General features: G+C 41.6%; 1 pseudogene; it reads right to left on the bottom strand.

The window, feature by feature from the left end:
* Positions 1–517: 517 nt before the first annotated feature.
* Positions 518–5,443, bottom strand: LOC119361177 (annotated as a pseudogene).
* Positions 5,444–11,507: the final 6,064 nt, after the last annotated feature.

Below are 11,507 nucleotides of genomic sequence, written 5' to 3'. Positions count from 1 at the left end.
TGGGCTTTGGCACGGCAATATGACATTATGACCAAACCCATCTGCAGTCCTCGTCTTCTCCGTCCCATTTTCTGTTACATTTTGGAACTATACTCCACACTGAAGAAAGCAACTCGTATAGTCAACAAGGAACAGAGAGCTTTATTGTGCCTCACTTTGATGAGAATTTTTATTGTGCATCACATACCCGACTACTGACAGAAATAGACACCACAAGCAAACAACCGTCTTTGGATTTATGTCTTGATGAAGATCAATCATCTTTTTTGATTTGCAAGAGGAAGAGGAGATGAATAACAAATAGCCAGACATCCCGGTTTACCTGTAATGTGATGTATGTTGGGCAGGGTAGCTTGATTGCCATCAGGGACAGCTGGTTCTGGAGTGAGCACATTTTATGAGGGTATGTCAACTCTGGGGATATATCGCACATGATTTCCTCAAAAGCAGCCCGGCGATATATGTTGTGTGTGTAGAAACATGAGCTTAACTTGGCGTCCAGGTATAAAGGATTACATCAAGTAATTACGACTAATAGCTTGCTTGTTGCTAGCAGCCAGCATTGATCGGCGAGGTCCTTGCTGCATAAGTAGATTTCCAGAAGTTCCAGAGAAAGTGGGAGGCCTGTTTCCGGCAGCCTTGAGATGCCCCGACAACCGCGTATCTCCAAACTCTTGAGGGAAGGAAGGTCGTGCAGCCCCGCAGGAAGATCCACGAGATCAGAACAAAAGGAAAATCGGAGCTCTTGCAGGGACTTGTGGAGCACAAGCGATAGCTCTTGTTCATCTGTTAGTCTCGTCACTTTCTCCAGCTCACAAAGGACTAGGCGTTGCAGGGAGGTGAGGTGGTTGCAGAATGACGTGGTAAGGACAGATGGGTCATCGATCTTGAGCATTTCCAGCCGAGAGCATAGCCCATAGTCCGGCCTTGAAAAACTCTCCAAAGATGGTAGCAAGCCAGGGCACTTGTGTAGTGTCAAACCCTTGAGGCTGCCAAGGGATTGCAAGCCCTCTAGTCTGGCGAGGGATGCACAGCGTGCAATCACCAATTCCTTCAGTGCCGTGCATGAGTGCAGTTGTAGAGATTCCAAACCAGGGCTTTCCCATACCTCTAACTTTTTAAGGCTGGTGATATCACTAGGAAAGCAGGGGTGCAGCGTTCCTTGGGAATGGCCACTGCTTCTAAGTTCGCCAAGTGAGTTCGGGAGGAGCCATCTTCCGTTTGGTCCAAAATGATTAACTTCTCAAGGGAGGTAAATTCAGAGGTGCCTTCCTTGCCCCGGTTAAATGTTAGACGAGGGCACGTCTCAATAGTTATCCTCTTTATAAGGGGGATGAGATTTAATGGAATGTGCGAGAGTCCATCTGGAGCTAACCCGTCATCTGGATTTCCTGAGCTTTCTTCCTCTTTGGAGGATAAACACAATTCCTCTAGGCATGGTGCATGTTGCAGCATCAGAGAGAGCCACTTCCCTGCTATATCACAATACAAAATACCGAGACTTTCAAGAGAGGGGAATGCGTTGTAATTTTCAGCTGGCATGTCTTCATGGGTAGGCTCGGGCATCTCATCTGATGAGAACATTTTTTCACACTCTCTTATTTCCAAGCTCGTTAAAGAGACGAGATAACTAAAACCTTTGAATGAAATAGAACGTAGATTCCGGCAACCATATATCACCATCGATTTGAGATTTCTAAGATTGCGGAACATCAAAATTTTGTCATCCAGTATCCTCAAGCTATCGCAAGTTCCATCAAAACCAGTAAATCCACCATTATCATCATCCCCAATGGATAACTTTTCACTAGATGATCCCCCCATATACGAAAATGTTGAAACTCCACTGATGAGGAAATCGGAACAGGTGGTTGAAGGTGGAAGAGGCGGCAACACCTCTAATTGAGGGCAATCGAGAAGCATTAATTTTTGAAGACCATGCAAGCATGACTGCCACACGATTCCAAAATTATCATTGTTGTCAAGCAGATCAAATCCCTTTAGTGCTTGGCAGTTCACGATCTCTAGTAACCTTAAGCTAGAGCTCAAACCCTCCACAGAAGTGCTTGAGCATCTCACTAACTTCGGCATCTTAATTAAAACTAGCTCCTCCAGTGAAGGAACCAATACTTCTATTACTTCTGTCATACTACTCAACTTTAGCTTTGTAAGAAACGGAAGACTTTCCAGAGATGGAAGTATTCTCCATCCTCCACAGTCATCAAGATGAAGCGTCCGCAACGAGATAACTGAGAGATTGCTGGCAAGCCAAGTTGGTGAAGTAGTACCATTATAACCAGATATCTCTAGATGCTTCAAGTTCATATGTGGTTCAAGGCCCTCAAGCACCTCCGTTGTCGTGTCCACAGAAGGTTTGGGACTTGCACCAGTAACATCCATCGGAACGTTATTCATATAAACTCCAAACCATTCTAGGTACTTGTAAGCATAATATTGCCGTGAATGCGTCCATGACAAACTCAACTCTTCTAAATTGCTTTTGTCTTTCAATTTCGCTCCACGAGACTCATCTCCACTCTTAACATTTTCAAGTTGAGACACACGAAGCTGTACAAGCTCATTCATGGATTGGAGTTGCGTTATCTCAAAATCCCTAGAATTTTGAACCTTAAATCATATAGCTCCTGAAGAGATGTCATGCCACCAATGTTAGCAATGGAAGAACATCCTCCCTTTTCTTCAATAAGATGTCGCAGGCAAACAAGATTATTAATACCCTCTGATACTTGAGGGTTAGCGGTTGAACCAATATCCAAGACTTGGATATGGCAAAACCTGCTGAAATTTTGAGAGAAAGCCTCCTCCTCCTCAGCAGCCTTAACCTTTAAATAGCGTAGATGTGTAGTATTTACCAAACTGCACACAAAGGAATTAACCTCCTTGGATGTTCCAGACATATGCAACAGGCGTAAATGCTGTGCATTTTGGAATATATCTTGGAACAAATGGAAGAAGGAATTGTCATACCACCCAATTAATACCAGTGTCCTCAATCTTCTCATGGATGTAACTACATTTCGCATTTTTTGTTCAAACTTCTCACTACGAGGTATGCTCCCATGCAAATCTTTGTTGTATGCAGGATCAATTACTATTGACAAATGGCGCACAGTTGACATCATCTCATTGCACTATAGACCATCTATAGTTGCACACTCATTTCTTGAGACCACCCTCAAAAAATCATATGTAAGACCACATATAACATAGTTTGTTTGACAATTTGAATGATAGAATGAAAATGTCTCTTCTATTCCAACTTTCTCAAAGAAACCCATATTCGTCAAAGTAATCAAATATTCCCACCCCGTCTCCTTCAGTCTCTTACTTGAATGGGTCCAGTGGACAAATCCCTGAGCTATCCAAATATAGACCAAATCCTTACCAAGAAACATATATTTGTCAGGAAATATAGAACAATATGAGAGACATTGCTGTAAAGGGTAGGGCAACTCATCATAGCTCAGTTTCAAAGTAGACATGATGCCTCCAATGAGGCTCAATGATTTCCAGTTTTCTTTCTTGAGAATGTTACTCCAGTGACCAATGGTAAGATCATCTTTTAATAGTCGCCCTGTACTTATTTCTGCTAATGGGTTGCCCTTTAACTTGTCTGCTATTTCCCGTCCAACAGTACTCAGATGCACAGGATTCCCATCACCAAATGCACATGATTTGAACAATAACCAGAAATCATCATTTTTCAGTGCGCCTAAATTAATTGGCCCAGCTGTTCCGATCATTTTTGCAACAGACGGTTTTCGGGTCGTCACAAGAATGACATTGCCGTTTGAACCGCTGGACTTAAATGGAGCCACCAGCTGGTTCCATCGGCAACCGTTCTTATCATCCCACACGTCATCCAAAATAAGTAAAACCCTCTCACTACCGGACTCGCGGTCTATGCCTACGGCCACGGGCCGTCGGCATAGGCCCCTAGGCCGTCGGCATAGATCTATGCCGACGGCAGCCGTCGGCATAGATCTTTGATTTGACATGACTTTTCAAGTTCTCCTGAAGCCTCGCAAAGTTAGTTCCTTCATGTCTTTCTGGAGAAACAAAGCTCAACATCTCCATTGTGAGACTCATTTCATCAAAGTTGTGAGACACCGAAATCCATATCCTATGGTCAAATAGACTTTCCACATCCGGATCATTGTATACAAGTTGAGTGAGAGCCGTCTTCCCAACACCTGCAATGCCTACAATAGGCAGAACAGTTATACCATCAGATTTGTTTTCTGCGATCAACTTCATGATGTGGTTCCTTTCTACAACTCTCCCATACACTTTTCGTGGAGCGATACTTGATGTTCTTAGGTGCTGGTTTGCGGTTGTACTCGCGCTGTGAATCGAACTCGAAGCAGAATCTAACCTATATAGCTTCAGAACCTCGCTCACCTCCCCTTGGATGACCTGTAACTGATCTATTATTTGTTGCATCCTGTTTGATAATTCGGCTTTGTCCCAAGGGGTATCTGTATTAGCTGCAAGGATTTGGACCGGCTCCTCACTCGTTCTCCTTCTTTTTCTGCCAGATGAATCACCGACTAGAACGGATGTTGCATTCGCAGTAGCATCACCGGTGCTGCAGTAAGGAAAAGACTGTCAAAAATGTGCTACATGTTAGAACCATAGCAGTCTCTTAACTTTAGACAGTGGAAGGATCACTGTTGTACTGTTAAACTAGATTACATAACAAAATTTAAAAACGCGCCGATGCAACTATGCAAGGTATGGGATTCCTGACCATAGACATTTATGCAATTATGCTGGTGGTTGGTCACTTTGACATTGGGTTTTAAAAGATATTCTTGGTGGATTTTTAAACTAATGTATGCAAATGATTTTAAAAGATATGCAAATGCAAGATCGTTTAGCTACCTTGATGGGTTTGGTGGGTGGCCATGTTGTTCAGCTGGTTTCTTCTTACAAATCCTGTTATGGTTGTGCATCCCGGAGGTCCCGTTCATGGTTCCGCACTTGACCTCCGTCAGGCAATGCTTACATCTCGCTTTGACAGGCTTTTCGCTGTCATCTTCTTCTGTGACATCAAAATTTTCCCATGCCTTGGACCATCGTCGTTTCTTGCCGCCACGGCTACTGGTGGGTATATCAGAATTGCACCTTGATGGATCTACTTGCTCTGGTGCGTGCTAGCCTTCGGCATCGTCAAATGTGGCTGTGGCTGTGCCAAAAACAACATGTACTAGAAAATCAAGGGGAGTCTGCATGATCCTGCTTGAATGATTGTCAATTGTGGCAGTAGGCGCGTACCTCCTTCTACTTGCTGTTGGAGCCTGTAGTAGTCGAGCTCGTCGACAATGTCATCGGCGTCGTAGAGCAGCTCCTTGAGACGAGCGAGAGTTCGGGACAACGGCCTGTTCCCGGCCGCCCTCCCCTTCACAGCAGCCACCACCATCTCGACTCTCTCGGCCTCTCGACGTCGTCGACTTGCCGAATCCACTCTTCCATCTTGTCGACGAGGAGGGTTGCAAGGATGGTCTGCACCAGCCATGCAATCGCAGCCTCCATGAAATCCGGCAGAAGCAGCTCGTGCGATGGTAAGTGGAGGAAAGTACAAGGAATGTAGAGGGGAATCAGCTGAGCAGAGAAGAAATGCAATAGGAACTAGAAACTAGGGTGTCCACTACATGGCAGCTGTTCTTGCCTAGGTGATCACGCCCGTGCCTGCCGGGTCGTTCTTGCGGGCGATGATCCCGGATGCCTCCACCCACCCGGGTCGTTCTCGTCCATCGCAAGTTCGCAACCCCCCTCCTCTTTCCTTGTACCTTCGTTCGTGCCAATAGAGTCCAGCATCGGCACAACACCCTCACTAATAAACATATTAAGATAATATTATACTCCCTCCCTCCCATAATATAAGAGCATTTTTGACACTACACTAATGTAAAAAACGCTCTTATATTATGGGACAGAGGGAGTATATGATAGATCATCCACCAGGACATATACGATGTATGTTTTATCAAAGGACCAGCTACTGAGTCGGACCACTAACAGGAACCAAAATAGTAGAGCCAGACGTTGCTTCGGTACAACCTCCTCGCTAAACGTATAAAGAGCAATAAGGGGTGGATTTTATTTGCTTAAAATGAAGTATCAAGAGGATGCAAACATAATAAGTACACACGCGACTTCTGCATAGTTAGGATGCACACAACCAACATCGATGCACATACAAAACCAACACCAGTAAAACAGCAAAGTCGTATAAGACCAAAGCTATACATAGGTGAGGCAAAAAGAAAAATCCCCAAAGCGATCATATATGCGATCGACAAACTACAACAATGACCATATTCGCACCACCATCTCATGACACTACATGTATGACGAGGTTCTTCAACAACAACGCCTTTAGGAAGGGGGCGACACTCAAGCGCCGTCATCACTGGATCCAACCAACAAGGTTAGAATCTAGGTTTTCACCCTGAAGAATCAGTCTGGGCATATCCGAGCAATGCTTTCAACAAGGTAACGATGTAAAAAAAACATCGCCATTGCCAATTATGACGAACTCAGGTCTGACCTAGGCTTTCACCCCGGAGCTCGAAACCGGGTGCTAGAGTCGCACCACCATCAAAGTCATGTGTTCTCACCATCATTTTTCTGCAATCCCAGTAGCTACATACGAAATAATCGCCTCCACTGCACAACCACCCCTTTGCGTCAAGCCGTTGTCCATAATTTGCATCTCACCGCTTTAGTCAACCACCGGATCTGGAGAGATGAATCATCCCGAAGACCTTTTGTGACCACCGCCGTCGTGGATCCGTAGGAAGTCAATCCAGTACAGTCTACAGTCACCACCATCCGGTCAATCGGATCTGTATCACCACCACCAAGTCGTGAACCTAGCGCCGCCGGCCAGCCACCACACGCATGAAAGGCTAGCACCTTGGCACTACGGTCAACTTCCAGAGAGCCACAAAGAGTCTGTCAGCAGCCCAACCACCGCCTCGGCAGGCCCTGCACGCCCATGGACAGTCGTACCGAGCCAGGCATGAAGGCATTGCGCTGTCAGGATTCAAACTCACGACCTCAGAGCATTGAAAGCGTGTTGCTAGCCATTCGGACCTATAACCTATTAGCCGCTTGCGATCTAAGGCTATCACGCCTATTTTATTAACACACAGAACTGGCACAGCTGCGCCAGCTGAAATACGTTAACAAAACTTTGAACGTTTTGCTGAAAATTATGAACAAGCTTTAAATACTGAATATTTTTTAGGTTATGTGATTTTCTTTTTAAACAGAAACGTTCTCTCGAATTCCAAACTAAAATTTGAAAATGCGGTCATTTTTTGAAATCCATGAACTTTTCTTAAAAAGCAAACATTTTTTGAAATCCATAATTTTTCTAATATGTGAACATTATCTGAATCTATAAACAATAATTTAAAATGAGAATATTATTTTGAAAACACGAATAATCTTTGAAACATTGGAACACATTTTGAAATTCTGAACACATTTGAAAAATGAGAGCAAAAATCGAAATTCTGCTTTAAAAAAGTTATTCACACGATTAAATTTTGAAACTCCCTTTTAAAAAAACATGAACAAATTTTGAAATTCTGAACATTTCTTGAAATTGTGAACAATTTTGAAAAGCATGAAGAAAATTTTGAAACTCCAAACATTTTATGGAAAACATGAAGAAATTCAATAATTCTGAACATTTTTAACCACGTGAAGTATTCTTGAGAACATGATTAAATTTTATAATTGTCGAACATTTTTTGCAAAAAAGAACAATATTCTAATATGTTTAACATTTTTTGAAATTTATGATTTTTTCTGAAAAAAGCGAAAAATAGAAACAAAACCAAAACCAAAAAATCAGAAGAAAAAAACCGGTTTAGGAACCTTCTAGAAGGTCCCAGAAACCTGCAACGAACCTTCCAGAAGTTTCACAATGCCGGTGGCTCAAACGCTTCGATGGACTGGCACGTTCTACAATCATGTGTGCGATTGCCCGACTATTTGTCGTAAGAAAAGATGCTGAAAAAAAAACTATTTGCCGCAAAATGCGGCCAATAGGAAATTCCGTGTGTTTAAGGAGTAGCGTCAAATAGAAGGCGCCATGCATAGGAAACCGCCCAACTGGGCTGGCCCATTGTCAAGAGCAGAAACATGAAAAATATCACCAAAAAAAATGGCGGTGCGAGGGATAGAACCCTGTAACTCTCGCTGCTGACCGATCGTCGCTAGCCATGATAAGCTTAAGTGTCTTAACTAGAAACACACGGAATACAAGGACTATCCATCAGCAAACGGTTTACTGTAGTGGACTATTCTTTTACCCAATATTTATTTTTCTTTTTTTATGTTAACTTTTGTTTCTTTTTAATTTTTTTGTTTTTGTTTCTCCTTTATTGTTCCTTTTTTAAATATTCACGTGTTTCAAAAAAATTCTCAAAATGTCAAACCACGAACATTTCTAAAAAGAGCGATCAAATTTTTGAAAGCACAGAAAGACCTGAAGACTCCGTTTGAAAGAGTGATGTTTCTCAACATCCTTCAAATGACCCTAATTTTTTTCAATGGTCTGTATGACAAATTCAAGGCACCATGTAAAAAAATGGTTTTCGACAAATGTTGCATCTTCTAAAGTTTTCTCAATCAAAAAGGTCGATAAATGGTCAGACGCGTCGCAAATTGCATATGCGGATAAAAATAGTTCAAATCTGGCATAGATGCCTACTATGAGCATGCCAACTTGCTTGCAAAAGTTGGGGTCATTTCAAGAATGTCCAAATATAAGCCATGTTCAACGAAGGGTGTCCGCATAGGCAAGACAACTTCGTCTAAGAGCATATTGTTTCTCGACATCCTTGAAATAGACCCACTTATTTTCATGGCCTTGTATGACCAATTCAAGGCACCATGCCAAGTTGTTTAGATTTTTGGCAAGTTTCATTTTTTGGAGTTATCTTGGTTAAAAAAGAGCGATAAATGGGCGGATGTGTCGCAACTTGCATACAATATTTAAAATCTTTCAAACGTGACATGCATGCTTACCATGGACATTCCCACCTACTTACAAAGTTGGTGTCATTTCAGGAATGTCCAAAACTAAACCATATTCAACGGAGGATGTGCGGGTAGTCAGAAGGCACCGTCTGAGAGCACGATGTTTTTTGACATCCTGCAATGGCCCCAATTTTATCTATGACCTTGCATCACCAATTTAAGGCACGATCCCAAGTTATTTGGGTTCCCGACGTATCTTGCATTATCTGGAGTTTTCCCGGTGAGAAAACACCGGTAAATGGACTAACGTGTCGCAACGTGCAAACTGTGCCCGAATAAACCTGACATGTACGCCTACCATGGGCATTTCCACCTATTTGAAAAGGTTGAGATCATTTTAAGGATGTCGAAAATATACCATGTTGAACGGATGGTGTTCGGGTAGGCAAAAAAGCTCCGTGTGAGAACACATTTTTTTCTCAACATCCTTGAAATCACCCCAATTTTTGTACATGGCCTTCTATGACCAATTCAAGGCATCATACCCAGATATTTGGGTTTTCAAGAAGTTTTGTCTTTTCTGAAGTTTTCCCCGTGAAAAAAGGCTGATACATGGTCGAACGTGTCGCCACGTGCATACGGTATCGAAAGTCATTCAAATCAGGCATGCATGCCTAACATGTGCCGGCCCACCTACTTGCAAATATTGTGGTCAGTTATGAGATTTCCAAAAAAGTTCATGTTCAACAAGAGGAGGAAGGCTTCGCCCTAGCTGCCTTGCGAGAAGAGAAAGAAAGAGTCGGTCTCACTGGTGAGTTGTTGCTTGTTCTTTTTTGTGATTTGTTGTGCCTTCTCAGAGAAAAAAGATGAAAAATTATGAATTCTATATTTATATGTTTTTGCTAGTGCTCTTGTTCTTTCCATTTTCCCTGATTCTTTTCTGCATAATATATGCCATTGTAATACACACATGATTTTATTTGCATATTACTGGTACAATCATTGTGTCGGGAAATTAGAAAAAAAAATAGTGGGTGGTTTTCTTGCCCGTGTGCCATGGAAGTCATGTTTTTATAAAGTTGGTTGCACTACAAAATGGAGGTTTTTGGTGACGGCCCACTTGTGTCACATAAAATCAATGTTCCCGATCTCTGGATGTCACCCCACCAAAGCGCCGTCACAAAAAAAAAATCTTGATAGTGCCTTTTTTTTCTGTCACACAAGATATAGTTAACGAACCCCAATATCACTATTGTACCCTATGATAGGTCTGGCCTGTCCATTTCCAAAAGCTGGATCAGATTTTTTTTAATCAAATTTCGGTGATTTCAGTTGGTGCAAGTTCATCCCAGATTTACAGTTAAATGGACCAGTGCGAGCAAGGACCTCCTATCTGACGACAACCGGTGCGCCAAATAGGGAAGAAACGCACACACGCTCCCATGCACATGTTTTTGACCGGCCCATGTGCGGGGTGGGACGCCTCTGTTTTTTTCATTTATTTTTATTGGCTTTTTTATGTTTTATATTAATTCTATATTTCAAACAAGTTACCAGTTTAAGAAAAATATGGAAAATAGTTTTAAGAAATCATAAAATATTCGTAAATTTAGAACATGATTTTTTACATCTACTCAATTTTTTTGCCGATACATGATTTTTAGAAAATTTAATTTGTTGCTAAATAATGTTCATAATTTCGAAGAAAGTTAACGAATTTATAAAATATGTTGAATATTTATGAAAATATTCGTGAATTTCTAGAAAATGTTCGCAAACTAAAAAATGTTCACAATTTCATAAATTTCAGGATTTAAAGAAATTATGAATTTAAAAAATATTCAAGATCTCACAAAAAAATGTTCATGAATTTGAATCATGTTCGCAAAATTCAGAAGAGAAAAAGATGAAGAAATAAATATAAAGAATATGAAAAAGAAGAAGAAAAGAAAAAAGTCCATTAAAAATGAAATTCGAAAATAATGAATTATTTAAAAAAGAATAGAAATAGGAAAAAATAAACAACAAAAGAAAGAATAACCAGGAGAAAAAACAGAGATTAAGGAAAAACTGGAGTGAGAAAAACCAGACTGGGCTAGCCCATATGCTGGACAAGCGCGTGAGGATGAAGGCGTGTTCTTCTGTTCTTGACTGCTTCGTTCCTTCCTCTGCTTCCTACCAAAAAACAGATGCACTTTCGTTCGTACTGAAAAACCTGATGGCAAACCCATCGATTAAAAGGCACAGGAGAATCTGAACCTCCGTTATCACCCCTTAAGTAATCACAGTGTAATTGCCCAAATTTCACTCTCATGAACAAATACCAAACACAAGCAGATTACAAGTGGAAGCAAAAGAAACATCAAATTCGCAGATACAGACACAACTGACTGACACAAAGCAAACGCCCCAGCCCTTGTTATTCTGCAACAGTAATACCTAGTATAATATGACGACAGCAAACGAAACGAGCGAGAAACACGTCG

Source organism: Triticum dicoccoides, chromosome 2B, assembly GCF_002162155.2.
Source record: "Triticum dicoccoides isolate Atlit2015 ecotype Zavitan chromosome 2B, WEW_v2.0, whole genome shotgun sequence".
Classification (NCBI taxonomy): Eukaryota; Viridiplantae; Streptophyta; class Magnoliopsida; order Poales; family Poaceae; genus Triticum; species Triticum dicoccoides.
The sequence above is the reverse complement of the archived record's forward strand: the minus strand, read 5'-3'. Positions and strand labels throughout refer to the sequence as shown.